Source organism: Phoca vitulina, unplaced genomic scaffold (assembly GCF_004348235.1).
Source record: "Phoca vitulina isolate PV1807 unplaced genomic scaffold, GSC_HSeal_1.0 scaffold6, whole genome shotgun sequence".
NCBI lineage: Eukaryota > Metazoa > Chordata > Mammalia > Carnivora > Phocidae > Phoca > Phoca vitulina.
Genome location: NW_022589709.1, coordinates 72,626,607 through 72,647,922, shown reverse-complemented (window position 1 = coordinate 72,647,922; position 21,316 = coordinate 72,626,607). Strand labels below are relative to the sequence as shown.

The following is a 21,316-nucleotide window of genomic DNA, read 5'->3' as shown; positions in this document are numbered from 1 at the left end:
AAGTAACAATTCAGGGAAGTAGAACAGAAATATAGACTGTGAGTTGTTTGTTGCTTCCCAAGTGCAGTGATTTTTGCTCTTGATCTAAAGCCTTGGTTTCTCAAGACCAATGTATCAGAGGGCATCTTTTACTCTTGAACTAACTTTCTTTGATAGTGATATTGCTTCTCTGTGGCTGCAGTCCCTGAGCTTTGGCCTCTCAGTCCTTCAGGCCTTTCAGGCTATGTGATACTCCCCTTGGCCAAGGCAACTGTAGTGTCCTTAGGTCTCTTAGAGGAGGCAGAGTCTGGCTTACTGAATATTGATGTGTCCATGGAGTAGGATGCAAAGCGTTATCTCAAACCTATTTGAGTAGGATAAATGATTATAAAAGTGTATACAGATTATGTTGTGTTTTTTTTTTCATCACTTTCTGGTTCAGCCTCCCCTTGCCACAGTAGCCCACATCCCATTATACACAGTGGCATTATCAGTGTAGATGGAAGGATTTAAGCCTTGGTAGTGTGATCTGTGCTCCGATTTTCGAGATGCTGGCCTTTGCTGGTTGATGTGGTCTCATGGTTTTTCTGCGTCTTGTGACATGTAAAACTCACATCAGGGCCCTGGTGCCAAAGATCTCAACTGCAGTGTTCAACAGATATCAGGGTTATAGAAATCCTAGGAGTACATTCTACCCATGTCCCACAAACAAAAGATAAAAAGAATCCACAGTGTCAGAGGGCCAGTAGTTATCACTTGCAAAGGCACAATCCAGAGGGGGGAATGTGTGCAAGGCCATCAGGCCATAGCCTTCATTGAGTACAGAACTCTTTGCATCGAGGTGGGTATCCAGTATAGATGATTCCGGTTCATTTGTATGTTTCTTTCTCAGCCTACCCAGGTTAGGTGATCTATATTGATGAATGTATCTTTCTACTTAGCTATTTTGTATATAAACATGAAACTCCATTCCTTCAACTGAGCAGAAACAAATAACTAGTGTTTGGATAGCATATAATAACATAGAGCAAGATTTAAAGAACCATTTAAAGAGTTTGGAACAGCTAAATTCGAATTGAACATTATTCAGTCTTAATTCTTCCGCACTACATGTAAGATACCTCTTGTTTTCTCTGAGTACATTGTTACTGATAGACACTCTCAAAGCAGATACACATTTCTATTCTTTTTTTTTTTTAACCGGGACATTTATTGTGTGACTAATTGTTGAAATCCTTAAGATGAACTGGATGCTGCTACAGCTCCCTTCTTGGGTTGAGGTGGTGTTTCTTTACAGAGTCCAGGCCTGAATCTGCAGTAGACAACTTTTAGGTGCCTGTTTGACCGGTCCCAGTGGTATTTCATCTTTTAGCCTTGGCACTCCGTTATACTTTCTCTTCCACTTGGCAGGATAGCCACATTTGTCACAGGTCAACTTCTGAAGGTGGTAGGCCTTAGAGCCACAGCGGGGACACAACGTGTGCATCTTAACATGATGCTTTTCAAATGATGACGTCCCCTTTGTCATCTGGTTTCTGCAGCCAAGACCAAAGAGGCTGGAAGAGAAGGCACTATCTGCTATATATATATAGCAGGTAGACATTTCTACCATTAGGGTTTTGTGGGCACAATAGCTGCTTGCTGTCAGAGGCCTTTGTTTTTTTTTTTTTTAATTTTTTTATTGTTATGTTAATCCCCATACATTACATCATTAGTTTTAGATATAGTGTTCCATGATTCATTGTTTGTGCATAACACCCAGTGCTCCATGCAGAACGTGCCCTCCTCAATACCCATCACCAGGCTAACCCATCCTCCCACCCCCCCTCCCCTCTAGAACCCTCAGTTTGTTTTTCAGAGTCCATCGTCTCTCATGGTTCTTCTCCCCCTCTGATTTCCCCCCCTTCATTCTTCCCCTGCTGCTACATTCTTCTTCTTCTTTTTTTCTTTCTTAACATATATTGCATTATTTGTGTCAGAGGTACAGATCTGAGATTCAACAGTCTTGCACAATTCACAGCGCTTACCAGAACACATACCCTCCCCAGTGTCCATCACCCAGTCACCCCGTCCCTCCCACCCCACCCCCCACTCCAGCACCCCTCAGTTTGTTTCCTGAGATTAAGAATTTGTCAGAGGCCTTTGAAAGCCACTTCCTAAGTTGTCCTTTATCTTTGCTACCATCACCTACCCTTAATTGAGCACTTTTGTGTTTGTAAGTCACAGATTTGGCATATTACATGTCTTAACCCATTTATTCTTCTTACTACCTTATTAAATAAGTATAATCTTAAGACATCACAAAATACCACCATTTTACAGTTGAGGAAAGTGAGACTTAGTTTCAATAACTTGGCTGAGTAGCACAGACAGTAAGTGACTGTAGTGGTAGGGTGCGGGTTAGGTTGCCATAACAAGGAGACTCCAAAGTGTAGTAGCTTAAATAACATAGAAGTTGATTTCTCCAAGCCTGGAAGTGAGCATTCGGTGCTTTGCAGGGTCATTCTGCCATACTCAACCCATGACTTTCCAGATTGCTCTACTAGTCATTGCTGTTTTTCAACCAGATAATGGAGATGAAAGTATCCAGGACCCAGAGGGTGCACACATCATTTCCATTGGCCCTAACATACTTACATTGGCCACATCTGTCTATGGAGGAGGATGGGAAGTCTAGGTCGAACATAGGCAGCCATGGGCTCAGCCAGTACTGGGTATTTTATCACTTCCAGGAAGAAGAAGAGAAAGAAGACTGTAGGGTGGTTGACAGTTTCCATCACAGTGGCAGAGGTAGAATTTGAACCCATGTGAAGCCCTAGACATGTTTGGTTTTTATCATTGATAGAGATGAAATGTGAAATTGCCTTCAGGAATTCTCACTCATTTCCTTTTTATAATACTTTATCTGAGTTTCTTGAAGGATTCTTCAATTCTAGGGGAGGAAGTACTCAGGAAGAAAAAATCTTGTCAGGGCATACTATTCTTGGAATGGATAAAAACCCCACTGTTTTGGGGTCTCCCCACCCCCCGTAAGCTGCAGTTCTACAACTGCTTCACCAACTCCATTTTAAACCTCCCCTTCCTCCCTCTCCCTACCATTTGATATTTGTTCTCTGTCTGTATGTAATTGGTCTTACTAACCACTTGAGTTTTCCTGCAGATTAACATCTGGCTTCTGCAGATGGAAAGCATGCTGTTGAAAGAAACATCTCCTTGCTCCAGAATGTACACATTAAAACAAGTTTAAACACAAAGTAATTCTGTTTCTAAACATAATATAAAATTATTTCCTCACAGGAACATATAGCTTGCATTGAGAACCACATCTCTGTGTACTTTTAAGTTTCCTGAAGAGAGAGAGACAGACAGTTGATAACTGCACAAATGGCAGGAATATTAGGCTTAATTTTGTCTCCCATTGCTTAGAGCCTCTAGGGAACATTCTTGGAAATACATACCCAGTAGACAATTAGCAGCTCCAGTTTTAATCACACTCTCCCTAATTAGTTAAATCTATCCCCTTAGAAGTTTTCGCTTTGGTAAGGGAAGCAGAAACCTGTTTCCCTAACTGGTCTTGGAGTATTAGCCTTGTATCAGGGAGATTATAATGGCAGCACCTAACTTTTGTTTTTGTACTTAGAGTTCAATTGTTCTGTGAATGATTATTCGGTGTTGCATCTTTTTTTTTTTTTTTTTTTTGAAGGCGGGTAACTGGTTTGCATCCTTTTTGTTCTTTTATCATTTAATAACACTTTAGGATGGTTGGTTGGAAAAACAGTCTAAATGAGGCCTGCATTAGTTGATTTTTACACTGTTTTAGCTAATTGTTATATAAATTACAGTTTTTAGTGCTCAGTGACTTTCTAGTTGAAAAGAAATTTTGAATGTCTTTATGGTATTCATGGATATATAATGGAGAAAGAAATTAGAGTTGTGTTTCTGAAATGAGCATTATAGTTTTTATCTATGTTGCGAATTTGAATTCAAATGAAGGAAGCCTCATTTATACTTGGCCTGGCCTGAGAAAAAGCTGAATTTATTGGCTTATGGAACTTAAAAAAAAAGTTAGGGTATAATAGTTCTGGCCCATCTGAATCCAGAAACTTCTATAATATTGGAGTTGGTTTCTTTTGTGTTGGTGTCATTTCTAGTAGGTTCTTTCCAGATAGTGGTGATAGGCTTTCAGACTGTTCCAGGCTTACATTATATTATCAAGAACAGGAGTCAGGAAACTTACTCTGTTAATAGGCCAGATAGTAATTATTTTAGGCTTTAGGAGCATTATGGTCACTATTGCAGCTACTCAACTTTGCTGTTGTAGCTCAAAAGCAGCCATAGACAATGTGTAAAATGAATGGGTATGGCTATATTTCTTTCTTTCTTTCTTTTTTTAAAGATTTTATTTATTTGACAGAAAGAGACACAGCGAGAGAGGGAACACGAGCAGGAGGAGTGGGAGAGGGAGAAGCAGGCTTTCTGCTGAGCAGGGAACCTGATGTGGGGCTCGATCCTAGGACCCAGGGATCATGACTTGAGCCGAAGGCAGACGCTTAATGGCTGAGCCACCCAGGCGCCCCTTGCTATATTTCAGTAAAACTTTATTTACAAAAACAGGTAGAAGCCAGATTTTAGTCATGGGTCATACTTTGTTGATCCCTAATCTATAAGTCTAGTGGAAAGAGAGACTTATGTAATAATTCTAAAGAAGTCCCATATTTGAATTTTTTTGGACTAAATACTTGGACCAGAGGGTGGGATAGATGATTTGACCAGACCTGACTCACCTGCCCACTCTGCTAGAACTGTGGTGGTGGGGCAATGTTGGCTTCCCCTAAGGGAAAAATCAAAGCATTGTTATATGAGGAGGCAGGGAGACATGAGGTAGGCAAAAGTGACAGTTTCTCCCCACTCCGATATCTAAATTCCATTCAAGTTTCTATTCAAAGAGCTTTATTCTCTGATACTTGGCCAAGAGTGAAAACCACAAGTTTACCACTGACATTATACTTAATTGTGAAAGACTAAATGCTTTCTCCCTAAGAATGGGAATAAGACAAAGATGCTCACTTCTAACAGTTTTATTCAATATAGTTTGGAATCACAACCAGAGCAATAGGGCAAGAAAATAAAATAAAAGGCATACAGATGTAAGTATATAACTTTTTTTTTTTTAACTCAACAAGCTAGTTAGTAAGATAAAGTTTTGAAATGATTCTGCTGGATTTTCCTGACTTTCTGTTAAATCTGGGTTGACAAGCTATAGACTCACCATTGTAGCCACAGAAGCTTTTATTTTAATCTTCTGTTACCTGGTCCTTACCTGCCTCCCACCTAGACTGTGGGCAACCCAGTCCAAATGCCCACAGCTGGAGCATCATCATTGCTTGTCCATTACCAACACAGCATCTGCCACACACACACACACACACACACACACACACATAAAACCTGAAGTATTTATTATTCTCTCCACACTATGGAAAGATGACCTAGCAACTCTGGGACTAATAGGATAACCTGGAGCCTCAGAGCCTGTATCAGCCTCTTTAAACTCTGTTCCCATATATTCCCTTAGCTGTGATTAGCGGTGTCTGTCTGGAACTGCTTCTATTACTTCCTATTACTTTCATATTCTAAGGAGTCTTCAATGAAATTAGATATTTCTCTAATGAATCACTCCTTGAATCTCCTTTGACAGCCAGGGGGTTAGAAGGTTGGCAGATGCCAGAATTATGTAGAATTAGATTAGGAAGATAAGAAACAGGTGGTATAGCATGAAAGATTGTGTGTAAATCCATGTGTTAGTTGGAACTATGAAATTGACACCTTTGTAGGTCAGAAATGGCCAGATACTGGCTTTTTCGTACAGCTGAACCTCGTAGTTGTGGAGCAGTGTCCACCCTTATTTATATAAGAGGGAGCAGTGCCTGAAAAGGTCAGTCAGTGGTTGATCTTGGGTAGATAATCCAGGTCTCCTAGCTTCCAGCTTTGTGCTATTTTTGCTACAACACACATAACTGCTGAATTATTAGGAAGCTGTAGTTGAATTGTATCTACCCTCCCTTTTAGGTGGAGCTACTTTGTTGTGGCTCCTACAGTGGTTGAAGGGAAAAGAGGAAGAGACTAAAGAAAAACCACTCCTCTAGTGAGAGGACAAGACAATGTGGCTTCTTTCTGCTCACCTCCATTTTAAAGAAATCTTCTATTTTAGTCCTGTGGACTTGGAGACTCAACAAAGTGTGCTCTTCTCTCACCGTTTTTGCTGCGCCCAAACTCTAACCCCCAAGTGCTTCAAGAACTCAGAGAATAAATAAGTAGTTGCATTGCATTTTATGCTCTGCACCTGATACCTGAAAGAGCTGTTTAGAGTATTTAAAGGAAAAAGTAAGATTGATTACTGTTAAGATCAGATTCTAGGATCAGAGGCAGAATGTTACGGTGGTTAAGAATGTAGTGTAGGCTCTGGGTGGCTCAGTTGGTTGAGTGTCTGACTCTTGATCTTGGCTCAGTTCTTGATCTCACGGTCATGAGTTAGAGTCCCACAATCGGCTCCAAGCTCCGTGTGGAGCCCACTTAAAAAAAAAAAAAAAAAGAATGTAGGTTCAGCCAGCCTGAGTTTAAATCCCTACTCACCACTAATAGTGACTTAACAATGACTTAGTCCCTGCAAACATGTTTCTTTGCTAGCAAAATGGGGATAATAATAATATCTTCCCACAAAATTGTTTTGTAAGGATCAACATATACATAAAGTGATTGGCACAGGTCCTGGATGTGGCCAAGTGCTCATTAAAAGTTAGTTCTTATTGTCTTTTTGGAGACGGGGGCAGATAGTAGGATAACTGGATTCTCTTTGCTTCCATTTCTAAATTACTTGGCTCATTTGAGCACAGAGTTTATTTAAAGTCACCTTGCCTGGGTTCACCAGAGGGCAGGCAGGGACTGCTTTCACAAGTATGGAAAAAGTGATTTCACTGAGCAGTCAGGCTGAACTTGAAGTCTACAAGTGGAGGATTATGAAGTAATCTGTAGCCTCCTTTGTTATAATGCATCCCAGGCCTGGCAGTTCATCAGCCCGGCTGTATGCTAAGCTCACCTCACCATTTCACTGCAAATGCTTAGATTTTCCTGTCCATGGTAAAATAAGTGATCAAAGGAGTCTGAATGGTTAAGAAGGTGTGGGGTGAAATCGCTAAGCTCTTGTGTGATGATGCAGTTCTCACTCCTTTATGAGTGGTGAGATGGTTTGGAAGGATAGTTCTGCCCCTTTTGTGAGAGCTTTCTTTGTAATATCACATAGTGTGAGGTGAAGAGTCTGAGGGTGAGGTCTCTGGTTTGTTTTCCTTTTCCTCCCACTTGCCCCCAAGCTGCTAGGATTGGATTAGACCGCTGTATTATTTTGCTTGTGTTTCTTTTTCTCTTACTGGATCAAGAAGCCGGCTGCAAGCTTCTTCTTTGAGTCCTGTGAATGTTTTTATATAGGTAGAATACATAATAGTACTTATTATTATCACACCAATGTGTGCAAGTTTTAAAAGGAATTGAATACTATTCACTTGGTCTTTGTTCCCTTTGGTTTAGATGTTCTTCCGAACAGCAATTTCTCATAAAAGTCAGACCGTTTAATTGAGCAATGTGAGATACAAAGTGGGAGGAAGGAGAAAGTCAGGTGAAATTGGGTTTTATGCTGGGGAGTTGATGAAACTTTCCCAAGGAATAGAATGATAGCCAGAAGATTTTTGCTTGAATGTTAAGACTTCATAACATGTTGGTGGCACTTACTCCGTTCTTAGGCATTCTTCTTTTAGCATTTAGCAAACATTTATAGATTGTCCACCAATTACTTTGATGGACAATGAGGATCCAAGATGAGGACAGGCCACCTTAATAGAATTGGTTTGCTGCTGTTTCCCCATTGCCTTGCGTAGTGGCTGGCACAAAGTAAGCACTCAGCAAATATTTGTTGAACAACCAGAGTCAAAATTAAAGGGTTGAGGATAACTGTTAATTATTTTATTTTATTTTGTTTTTTATTTTATTTTATTTTTGGGGGGAATTTATTTTATTTTTTGGGCTTTCATTATGTGAGACCATGTGTATAGAGTAATTGAATTCCTTGATTTTGTAGTCCATTTAGATACATACCTATCGACTTGTACCAGAATTTAGGTGAGTGATCATTAATCTTTTTTATGCCATGGATTCGTTTGACAATCAGGTAAAGCTTTTAAGACCGTTTCTCAGAATAATGCATAAAATAAAATAAAATTCCTTTAAAAAGGAAAAAAATTACATAGAAATAGCCACCAACATATTAAAACCATTTGGAATATAAATATATGCTTCTTTATTACCACATTATATAATAAAAGGAAGGGCAGGTCTGATAAATGCTATAAATGATAATTCAGATTATCTGCAACAGCAGTAATGTTATATGCAAACACCTGTGATTTTTATTGGTGGCAAAGTCACAACCGCTGTGGTTTGTTGCCCTTGTTCATATTAAAGGAAATGCAGTTAAATTTCAGTTAAAGGCTAGTGCAAAAGAGGTTTATTTTATTTCCTCCACCATCCAAGTTCTTGGACCCCTGTATTCTGTCTGCAGACTCCATTTCTTTGCAAAGCTCTTTGGAGACACTTGATTCCTGACTTCCAAGCCCTTGTCTCACCTTGTAATAATAAATTGATTGGTTTGGTTATTTGATTCACATCCGTCCCCCTGCTGGATTATCATCTTCAACAGGGCAGGAACATTGTCAGGGTTTTGTTGTTGTTGTTGTTTGTTTGTTTTTATATCTTTTGTGCATACTGTCTGGCTCAGAGGAGGTGTTCAGTACATACTTGTCAAATAATCATGTGAATGAACCTAAGGAAAATTAAAGTATGGTTGGTTTTGTGTGACTTGTTCTTAACTGAGGCTGGTTCTTGGCAGTTCCCCACCTACCTTTTATGGATCACCAAAAAAATCTGCTGTTTAATATTCTCACTTCTTTGTTCACTTTTTTGGTCTCAGCATAAACATAAAGTCCCTTTTGATTGCCTTCAGCATTGTCTGCAAGCCTCAGATCTCAGCCTTTTGCCCTCACCTACACACTACCACCTTTCTAGGCTTGAGGCGTTTGTCATGGGCATTTAGTTACACTTGTATCCTGATACTTGGTTGTGCACCTTCCATCCCTAGCCATAATGGAAGGCAGAAGTCCCTCTCTTGAGTTAAATGTGTAGTGTGTATCCCTCAAGAACTTTCTGCATATTCCTGTACATGTACATCTAGGAACAAATTCTTCTGTTTTGTAGAATTTTCAACATAGTATAGCTTTCCTATAGATTATTAAACCTTCAGTCTTCGACATATAGGCCATTCTCAGCTTTTCATCACATCATTGTAATGTGCAGAATGATAGAATGGAAATCCTTGTACATACTTCACTGTTTATCTATTTCAGCATTTGTCCAGGATACATACCAAGTGGAATTGCATGTTAAATGGTAGGCACATTTAATATTTTAATAGATATTAACAAATTACTCTCTCCACCAAAAACTACTTAATTATACTGCCTCCAGTCAGTTACGAAGGTGCCTGTTTTCTCCAAACCTTTGTCAATACTGTATATTTTAAGTGTGAGTGTTTCTGTGTCAATCTGATGGTGGAAAAGTGTATGTTGCTTTCATTTGCCTTTCTTAAATTACTAATGAGATTGTTGAAAATCTTTTTTCATGTTTCTTAGCCATTCATATTTCACCTTTTTTAATGCAGTGATGTATATAAGGTACATAAGACACTATATGGCATGCGATTCATGCTATATATAGTATTATCATTATTCCTTTTTCAAATTTCCGGCCATGGGAATACACCCGTCATTTTTCTTAGTTCTGCTTTCTAAAGCCCAGTGTAGAAATCTGACTTTTTTTGTGTTCTTTATGACTTTTTCACTTCATCCTTGATGGCACCTCTTATTTTCTAGCAACCCACATCTGTTGCTGAGTTTTGGAGTGGTGAATAACAAAGGGCGCGTCTTATGTTTCACCTGAGCTGTTCTTCTACACTTGATCTTAGCCAAAAGGCCGAGAAGCGATTGAGCTGTTCTTCTAGTTCACCAGGCTACATGAACTGAACGGGAACCTGAAGATTCTCTGTACCTGTGTACTCTGACAGCAGTCAGCAATCTGTTGGACTTAGCCAGCTCTTACCAAGGTCCTTCTAACTCCTGAGTAGAAAATGTCCCATCCCTTCTCAAGGAGCCACAGGAGCTGCAGTTTCTAACAGCCGCAAGGGCTCTCAGCCCAGGGGCCCTGACCCAGATGTGCCCGTCCCTGTAGCTGATGGGTGTTGCTCCTTTCAGCCCTCCCACCTGGATCCATCTCTGAGAAGACGGACAGGAAGCCTGCCACTGTCTATGCCTTTTCTAGGGGTTAGTCACTATTTTGCCTCCTCCAAGTTTTGTTAATTACACATGATTTTATATTTGGGGGGAATATATATTTATATTTTTGTGGCCTAGGTTAACTACTGCTCAATCTCTGAAGAGGCTAGCATAAGTAAGTCTGTAATTCTGAAGATTTCTGTCATTACGTAGTTGGTCATTTGAGTTAGAATTAAGGTCAAAGTAAGAGTTAACTGTTTTGTTTCTTCCATCTGGAAGATGACATTTTTGCAAGTCAGGAATTTATCAGAGGCTTGTGTGTGTGTGTGTGTGTGTGTGTGTATGTATGTATTAGCTCATTTTTATTTTTTAGCTTTTCATTTTAAAATCACTTCAGACTTACAAAAATGTTGCAAAAAGAGAAAAACAGTACAAAGAATTCCACAGTACTCTCTACCCAGATAGCCCAAATATTAACATCTTACATAACTACAGTATAATGATCAAACCAGGAAATTAACTTTGATAAAATATTATTATCTATTTTACAGATCTCAAATTTCACCGCTTGTCCAGTAATTATATATATATAATACTATACTACTCTAGAGAGAGAGAGAGATATATATATTTACTACTAAATTTACTCTAAATATATATATATATTTACTCTTCTATAAATACCTCTAATATATGAATATATAAATCTAATATATAAATGTATATTTATATTGTATATAAATATATAAAATATATATTATATATAAATATACAAATTAATATATTAAATATATAAATCTAATATATCAAAATATATACGTATATACATATATAAATCTAAATATATATATAACATATATACATATAATCTTTTTTTGTGGGGGAGGGTTCTTGAATTTCATCCAGGATCACATATTGCATTTAGTTGTCACATCTTAGTTTCATTTAACTTGTATCAGTTTAGCGGCTTGTCTTTTTAAAGGCACATTACCATCAGTAGATGTCAAGATAGTTGAAATCCTCCAATGGGACAGCATCCCATCCTATCTCTGTTCCCATCTTGGGGTGGATTTGGGGACTGTTATCAATATCCTCCCTCCATCTAGGTAATAATTCATACCTTTCCACAATCAAACCACTTACGTTTCATCTGCTTCCAAAGGCTTTCTGATACGCATTCAACCTCGTGTTTGTAGGTTTTCTTACAATACATCTGTTTCTTTTGAACATTCTGTCTTCTGTCCTAACTCCTCACATCATATATTCTTCCTTTATTATCTGTGTTGCAGTTGTTGGTTTAAGGGCACTTGAGGCTGTAATATCTTAATAGACATTCCGTGGCATGACCTCCCGCCTGTAGCAGCAGCACCAATTCCTTTTGGCCCTCTCTCAGATGTTGTGGCAGTGATTCATGGGAGTGGAGATTATGGTTGGATTAGCTTTGGTTTTTTTTCCCTCTGCGGGAAAGGCAGTCAATAAGAGAAAGATCTTTTTAGAGTGACTTTGTTCAATTTGAAGAATGATTGAACTGGCTCTTAGGTCCATTTTTGCAGCTTTCTCTTACATCATAAAAGCTTGAAAGTGGTCATATTTGTTAGTGATCAAATCAAGGATGGCATTTTAAAAAATACTGACAGATCTGGAGGCATTTTGAATATTAGGAAGCCTGTGAATTAGGTTGTTTGTTTTGTGGTGAGGTGTGGAACAAGATAAGCATTTTTTAAAAAAGTTATCCTTGGGTTTGCTGAATCGGGCTCCACTGTGGTCAAGTCAAGAGGACTGATGATGCCAATGACTGTGTTCTTTTTAGGTGTGTTTCAAAAAATTCTGCCCCATGACCCTGCAAGAAAACATCAGAACAAGTATAAACACATCCTAAAAGCAAAGCCATTTTCTAGTGTGGTTTTAAAAATTTTCCCTTCTGGTCATCTGAAAAATAGTGCAGACATGTGGTCTAGTGGTTACAGCCAAAGGCTAAGCAGGAGGAGCATGGCCCTGGCCAGCCCCCAGCCAGCTGCCTGCCATTGCTCTCTCATGTTGTGTGGTCTTGACCCAATGCCCAGAAAATCAAGGTCCTCCTCCCCCTGGCTCCTCCCCCTCGCCTGCCATCTTCGATTCTCTCTCTGTCTCTCTCTTTCTTTTTTAAAGAAAGGGGAACCAGAAAATGAATTAAGATTCCTCAGGTTAGAAATACATGCCCTCTTATAATTAATCATTGCTAATTAGTTTTGTTGATTTAAAAAGAGATTTATTTCAGCCAGCCTAAGGAAATCATCAGTATTCTTGGGGTAAATGGATATGGATTTTTTGTTTTTGTTTTATTTTTAGGGAAGGGGTGCCTGGTGTTGAAATAAATTGGAGCATCTTTTACTCTCTCTTCTCTGTTGGAACTACTTGACAGAAATGAGTGCTATCTTTCTCTTGATAGAGTGTTGGATGGATAATAATACCTTACTCTGGCACTTTCCCCTAGTTCAGATCTCTGTGTATTGTCATCCCAGGGTGATTCAGCTTACTGAGGGCAGGGCTTGATAATATCCTTTCTGTCTTGATGCTTAGCAGAGTGCTGTGAAATCTAATAAGCACTCATTACTCATTGAATTAACTTGGAGGCAATGCGTTAAGGGGATTCCTGCTAGGTAATGTACAGTCAGATCTGTCTTTTGAATGTCTTGGGTTCTCGTCATTTTTGGGCTACTCTAAATAGAAATCTATGAGGACAAGGGTCTTGACTTTGTTGTTCTTCACTACATCCCCAGCACCTAGAAGAGCCCCAAGCCAAAATCACTGCACGTAAGGATTGAGAATCCATGTTCAGTAAATATCTTTTAAATGAATAAATGGAAGAAAAAAAAAAGAGTATCCAGGGGTGTGTGTCTTTTTTTTAGCAACATGCTTTGGACTTACTACATTTACATCCATGTTGCTCAGGATTCCTCTCTGCTTTTTAGTAATTGTTACATGGCAGAAACCAGTGTGCTGCAACAGAGAAAGTCTCAGATTAGGAGGGTTTTTAGAGACTAAGGATTTGGAATTGATTGAAGTTAATAATCTGTAAACTGTTGTCTCCTGTCTGTAGTACTAACAATAAAGTTAGGATGTATATGTATGTAATAATATATACATAATATCTATACACAATGTATAATGTGTATCTGTACTTGTGTGTGTATATTATATATACTTACATATATTTTAATTTGTCATCTGCTGGCTTTCCTTGAATTTACAAAAAATACATAAATATGTTCAGAGCTCTAGTTCCTGCGGGTCAGGTCGCCATGCTGTAAATGAAACTGTGGCTACCAGCATATTGTGGCCATGCTAAAGAACCTTACAGTTGACAGGTAAGAGCTGATCTTAGTTGGCCTTCCATTTTCTGAAATTGTTCCTTTAGGCCTTTATTTAGAATTCAAAAACATATACTCTAAGAAAAAGTATGTGTCTCTACATGTACATACACACATTTGTGCAATGATGAGGTACAATGAAGGACTTGGCAGTAGGCATTCATTATAATTTCCCAGATGGGTTTTGCTCTGTGTGTAGTAGATTCCTTTTCTCTTAGTTTACTCCAGTGGTTGTGGTGAAAGGGTTAGTGTATTGGCTTTGGAGTCAGCCGGCGTGAGTTTGAATCTTGATCTGCTGTGGAACCTTGAGTAGTTTACCTCACTTCACTGAGCCTCAGTTTACCACCTGTAAAATGGAGAGCGTGATAGTCCTTACAAGACTCCACAAGATACCACATTGTTAGGTATCAGTTCTACGTTAACTGCCTTTGGGCTAGGTTATAGTCAGTGGAACTATAATGATGGAGAAAACCCCAAGTATGATATATTTCATTATTTTTTAGGAGCAGAGCTTAGAAGAGGATAGAAAACAAGAAAGCAAAAATATTAATACTTAAAACAACTTAGGACTAAAATTTGGAGGGAAATGGGCTTCTGAAATGGTCAGGCCAGTTCTGTTAACCCTGTGTCAGTATGGTAACAATACTTGGTAACAATACGTTAAGCAAGCATAGAAATGTCCTACTGAGGTGTATAGTTTAATTTTCAAAGATAGTTGAAGTGTCTTCACAGATGGGATTGTGGAAGCTACTTAGGGTGTCCTACTGTCCTGTCTTTGTTGCAAAGACTTCTTCTCTGGACAGACGCAGGAGTAGATGTGGATCCCTCTCACTGGTTCCAGTAAGCCTTCATTTTTGCCACTATGATCTCTTTAGTGCTAAAATCTAATAATGAGAATTGGGCTTCTGCTGTTCTGCAGTTAGGGCTGGTATTACCAGATCAGAATTTGTTTCTGGAGGTTAAGATCAATTTTACCTGGGATGTGGGCTATTTCTTGGATTGGTATGTCAATCAGTATTCTTATTGGGTTCAGGACTGTTCGGTAGATTGTTCTAAACTCCAACCACCGTGTAGTTGATTTGGTCTATGGTCACGATCAAAGGAGGGTTGGTACCAGCAGAGGAACTAGGGACGCAGAGAGCAAATTTGAGGGGCAAGGAGGGAGGGAAGTAGCTGGAACTTTTGAATAAGTGAACTTGAATTGGGTGATGTGGTTAACAAGGACTTCTCACTCTGGGATCCAAGGATGGATTTGGAGAGGAGTGTGGTGATAATGTCTGTGAACCCTTCGATGTGGCATGCAAGATGTTTGGATATGGATATGCTAAGGAGAAAACCCATAACATTTCTTTGTTTGTCAGAGGGCACTGTGATTTACTGCCACCTGGGCACTTCATGTAGACCTGATTGTTTCATGAGAGTAAATATTTGGGGGAGGGCTCTCTATTCTTACTTAATATCTAGTGAAGTAATGACATTGTTTCTTCTGAGCTCACTTGTGAGTTAAAGAGAACTTGGCTTTACTGTCAAGTGCATTTGTCTCCCATCTGCCTGTGTTTTGAGCTTGCTCACGGATAATATACAATTTCTTTTCTTTCACAGATGAGTTATACAGAGGACAAGCTTTGAAGAGCGAGTGAGTGTGTATGTATGTGAGAGAGAGAGAGAGAGAGAAGAGGGGTGAGGGAGTGGGGAGTGACAGGCACAGGGAGAGAGGGCACACATCTACATTTGGAGGTTGTTTTCAGTCTCACCATTGGGTTTCCATTTTGAATTGATACCAGTGATACTTACCCCATTTTGATTAGTGCTTAGCTTTCCTTGTTTTGACTCCCACAATTAACAATTAAACTGAGATTAGTGATATGATTTCTTTTTTTTTCCCCCATACTTTTTTTTGGATAGCTTTAAAAGTTTTGCTTGCAAGAAAAGTAGAATCAGCATTGCTTTTTCTTTTTCCTGGACAACAATATTCCTTTCAGTTTTTATTCCCATTTTAAACAAGAAATTCTTAAGGTAATCCTTTTTTTTTTTCCTGCATGTTATTTCTTGTTTGGTTCTGTTTTTGTTACCAAAGTGCTGTGTTTCTGGCTTTGATGATCAATCTAAGTCATTGACCAAGGAAGTCAACTTCATGGTTACTCTTAAGAAAGTCTGTGAATCTGTGCTTGTTCTCATTGAACTTATCCCTGGCCAAATTATTATAGAGACCTATTTAGATTAGAGAAGACCACAGAGATACCTGTAGGAGTTACATGAAGAAAAGAAACACTGATTCAGGAATATGGATGGGTCCTCTGTAAGGATGGTTTCTGCTGGGAGAGCCTTTCTTGCACGAAGGCCAAGTTAGTTCTGTGGTACTTTTCCTGTGAGGTAGGTTTTAGGGTGGTAGATGTGTGGGAAGTGGAAACACAGCTTTCCTTCAAAATGATCATTGTCTTTGGAGGACCTTTGAGGAAGGCTAGAAATGTAAAACGAGAAGACAGGAGGCACCATGTCTCCACACGTATTGCTCATTTGGGTCCTAGCCCTTCTGTGCATCCCCTGCAGTAGCAGAAAGAGCACCAAATTGGGAATTTGGGCAGGGATCTGATCGAGTCAGCTAGCCATGGGCTTTGAGCAAGTTAGCTAACTTTTATGACTTGATTGCCTCATCTGAAAAAATATATGAGCTTGTCTAGGTGGTAGGTGTGTCAGTCTTTAGGATCTTACCACTTTTAAGGTGATGTGAATCCAAATCTTCTGACTAAACAACCAGTCAAGATCTGAACAATTAGAGTAGAGCAGCTGAGGGTCCTCCCTCAGGGAGCCCCCATACTGCTCTGGCTGCCCATTTAGAAAGTTATTCTATATCTGCAGGTTGGAGGTGAACACACCACGAGAGGAATACCCGACTTGGTGTGGCAGATGGGTTAGTTTCCTAGGGCTGCTAAAACAAATTACCACAGACTTGGTGGCTTACAGTAATATACATTTCTTGTCTCACAGTTCTGAAGGCCAGAAGTCCTAAATCAAGGTGTCAACAGGCTAAGGATCCCTCCAAATTCTCCAGGGGAGGATCCTTTTTTGCCTCCTGCAGCCTCTGGTGGCTCTGGGAATTTCTCGGCTTGTGGCTGCCTCATTCTCATTTCTGCCTCTGTTTTCATGTGGTCTCCTCCATGTCTTCTTTTCCGTCCCTTAGTGCCAAGAGGCACTTATCATTGGATTGAGGGCCAGCTGGATCACCCAAGATGATCTTTCTTAATTACATCTGCAAAGGACGTTGTTTTTCTAACTAAAGTTGCATTTACAAAGTTAGGGCATAGGCATATCTTTCCATGGGCCTCCGTTCAGTTTACCAGAGCAGGTTGATTTCCTTTCTTGGTCTCTGCATTTTAGAGATGGCATATGCCATCTTTGATGCCAACACTTGGCTGTGAGACTGGGATCTAACTGGGGAGTTTTCTCTTATGGGCATGTTTCTGTTTTGTGTCTTTTTTTGCTGTCTTAAAGACGTCACATGTACTCAAACCTGTTTTAGCGTTTGCCTGTAGATGGCTTTCTTACTGCCCTTCGGTGATCCTTATAGACATTGTAGCATGAACTGTAAGCCGAGGAAAGCCTTGGCTCCTTAGTGGAGGCGAGGGCTTGGTGGGGGGGTTAATTTTTGATGGAAAAGTGAAAAGTTAACTTTGAAGCAGTGGATGGAGACTTTGTTCCCCGGACCATTCTGTTATTCAAAGGCAGAAATGAATATTTGCTCTGAGAGAACTCCATTACTACTGGACCCCCATTCCCATTGGCAGTTTGCTTTTACTGGATTTGCTTGTTTTTATTAAGGTGGTAGTGGCCACAATGGCATGGAGAGGAGATAGCTTATAATACTTGTCCCAGCTAGTGTCCTTAAGTCATGCTGGGGTCTAGTTTGACAAAATGAGCACCCACACGTCCCAGGATGTCCCTCACTTTAATCCTACTGTCTCTCTCCTTCGTTGACACGTGAGAGGAAAGTAAGCTGCTCTTTAAAATTTTTAACCTCTGGAATTCAATTCCAGTGAACATTTATTTGGTATAAACAGTGTCCCACCCACTGTATGGTGGTGAGAGAGTTAACGAGTAAACAGATGAGGCATCTGCCCAGGGGACATGGTTCCTTTTTCCCTTCTCTGGTGGTACCTTATTCCAGTTCCACTGTAGTCGTTAGTTCTTTTAAACTGAACAACTGGTTTTGTTTTTAACACCTCAATGCAAGAAAGTCTACAGAGGCATTCTGTATATAAATGTATACAGCAAATGTGTACGGATGTGGTATTTTGTAGCTTCAGAGCCTGGCTCCTCATAGATTTAGAGCTTTCGACAACCTGTTTCAAGTACCTGCTCGTTTCACCACCTTTTCTAATTGGCCGGCTCTTCAACACCTGACCCTGGCAGACACTCTCTGTGTCATGCTAGTTCAGTATTTCAGGACTTGACAAAATTAAGGCAGCCTGTCCTATATGGACAAGACGGTTCTTTTATTTTTATTTTTATTTATTTTTATTTTTATTTTTTTGGTGAGGTGGAATTTACAGAGTCCCAGTTGAGGAGAGACCAGAAAAATTTGACTCTCCCTTTTATTTTAAGAACTGCAGCAGTTACATACTCTCTACCTGAAGGTGGGCTTCAACCCTCTGTCTGGGATGGAGCCACAAGCAATATCATTTTGGTACAAGAGATGACTTCCTGCAGAACCTTGGTGGGCACAGTCCAGTTGGGGTGGGGTATATCAACACTAGAATTGCTTTTTGCAAACCTGGTCTCTCATGGTATCTGATCAAACCTGTTGTCTTCTTTGGACCACTGAGAGGCATGTTTCTCCTATTGGGTTATAGATGGTACAAGGCAAGCAAGTATGATATCTAAGCAAAGCGTTGTTATTGTTTTTTTTTTCTTTTTTTTAAAACAAAACAAAACAAAGGATTTGCAGATATTATATGTCTTAATCCTTTAGCCCATCCCTGGGAAAGGGCACCCAGACTTTGGGGGATATTACTCAAGTAGTCAAGATCTATTAATCCCACTCTTCCTATAAAAATAGAAGAATGTTAGTTCCCATAAAATGGGATTTTTTTTCTGAGGACTTATTACAATATTCACCCAGTTTAGAGCCCAAACCAGGCTATGCTTTCTTTCCCTGCTCCTATGGTCAGAGTCTTGGCTGAACCTGTATCTACCCCTTGGCTTCTGGTAGAGTCCCTTTGTTATTGTAATTGAAAATTCACAATGTTACCTCTCTTCTGTGTTATAAATATATTTTCATTTGGGTTGATGAATTATGCTCCCCACTCAATCCAGCCCTTTTGGAGTCATCATTTGGTCCTGTTCTCTCTCCAGATCTCTGTTTTCTTTCTCTCTAAAAACACTCCCACTTCCTTGTTAGTCCAGATTACCCACTTCCTGTTGGGATCACTGCATGCTCCCTCTTGGGAATTTGCCAGGTCCTCCTGCCTAGATCAGTAACTTTCCAATAGCACAGTATCTGGCACATAGTCCACTCAGGACACATTGAATAAGTGCATGAAACTTGACTAGTGTCCAGTGGTGAAAGAGTATCAACTTAAATGTGTTCCTGGTGTTTCAGTGCCCACTTTGTATCCCCATGGGACACTGAAGTTTCTTTCTTAGTTTTTTTTTTTATTTATTTGTCGTTCAGGAACACGCAGTTTGCCTATTTACTAATATATTTGATGTAGGCCTAATTCCAGTATTGCTTAAATGTCATCAATTCAAAGACCTACTATCAATTTAATAATAATTTTTGGGGAGTAAGAAGGAAATATTTTATTAAATATAAACAAGGATTATAAGATGCATTTCAGTTTTAGGAAAAAGGTGTTTTAGAATCAAGGTAAGATGGGGGTGCCTGGATGGCTCAATCAGTTGAGCATCTGATTCTTGGTTTTGGCTCAGATCATGATCTCACGGTCATGCGATCGAGCCCCAGAGTCTGCTTCAGATTCTCTCTCTCTCAAGCAAACAAATAAATAAGATCTTAAAAAAAACAAAACAAAACAACCAGGTAAGATGGTATATATAAACTCCTAGTGATGTACTGTGATTAACCTAGAGAAAAATTATGTAGACAGGAGGTTTCTTGAGGGGAGGGAGATTAGAGACTCCTTTAAAAAAATCCAGTGAATATTATGGACTATCTAAAAACAAAAACAAAAGAAGAATGTACCCAGGAAAGAAATTTTGGCATAACATTTATGGGGGTTTATAGATCCTTTGAGTCCACCCAGTTGCAAATCTCTGGCAACAAGAATTATAAAAGAGCGTGTCCTTGTTTGACACTGTTGGGAAAAATCTCCCAGAAATGACTGAAGAAGACATCTTGTGATGTTTTATATCAAGAACCTTGTTTAGGTTATTAACACTGGAAGACTCAGTAGGCCTCTAATAGGGAAAATGGAAGTAAATAATGACCAGTTCCAGATGTTAGACTCCCTGTGGCCAGTCTTGTGATTCAGGACATGTCTCCTGCTGTCCCCATGCAACACATAGCACACTCGGGGTGAATCCTTGTAAAGCTTGCTGCTTACTTGCCTTTGCTCGCTCCAAATGCCAGAATCTTGGCTGCGGCAGTGAGTGGAGTCCAGCCAGCCCAGTTATTTCTTTAGAACAATCTCTGGATGGCTTTTTTTATTTAGGACTTCTGAAGACAACAGAGGATTAGTTGAGAATGCATAAACCCATACTTTATAATGAAGCTGTGCATACGGTTTTAAGCATAATTATGGGGCTAGGGGCTCTTGTTTATCTGTATTCATTATCTTAGTCCCTGAAGTTAGGAGTTTACCTAGGGAAGCAGAAGATATGATTAATTGAAAACATTAACTGATGACAGACCACTAATAAAATTAGTCATAGCTCAACCAGTTGTCCTCCTTGCTTAACACTTTCACTTATTTCAGGACATCTTCTTTGTGTCCTGGTCTCTTTCCAAAAGTCAGGTAAATATCAAAAGCAGGAGAAAGAGAAATTGTAAATCTCATAAAAGCTGTGGGATTTCAGGAAGTCCACCAAAGTGGACTGACCATCTTTTTGATAATGCTGTTGAAGTTAAAGTTAAAGATTATCTTACAGCATTATCATAAAATCTTAAAGGAAAAATTGTATTTCCCATTATTAGTCTATTAAGATTTTGTGCACAGTTGAAATAAGAACTTATATCTTAATTAAAGGAACTTTATTTTCATTATTTCATCTTTCTAGATAAAGTCCTACTGAGTCACCCTACCACCACCTAAGGACCACCGTTTGACTGTAAAGTGTTGGTCTTCACATTATGGATATTCACTGTATGCCTTTGTCTTTGTACCAATTATCCTATGGTAACAAGGTCCCCTCTCTGATACATGCATACAATGATGAATGATAGGCAATGGGTTTGGGTACAGATTTCTAGATCCTCTCACCCAGAATGGTCTTTTCTGGTTTGATCTAGATTTTTGCACTGCACTCTTCTTATTCCTGTTGCTGTGTATTGGTAAATATCTTCTTGCATTGCCCTGTGCCCTACTTTTAATAGAACCTGCTCTAGCAGTCTTGTGTGACAACTCAGAGCTCAGCTCTAAGTACACAGAATTTAGCAAG

At 39.4% G+C, this 21,316-nt stretch overlaps 1 protein-coding gene and 1 pseudogene across 5 annotated transcripts in view; one reads left to right on the top strand and one right to left on the bottom strand.

Moving 5' to 3' along the window:
- The window catches only part of ARHGAP26 (Rho GTPase activating protein 26), a 414,246-nt gene that overhangs the window by 156,821 nt on the left and 236,109 nt on the right, over nucleotides 1-21,316 (top strand). The window lies entirely within an intron of this gene.
- LOC116632452 lies at nucleotides 10-1,673 on the bottom strand (annotated as a pseudogene).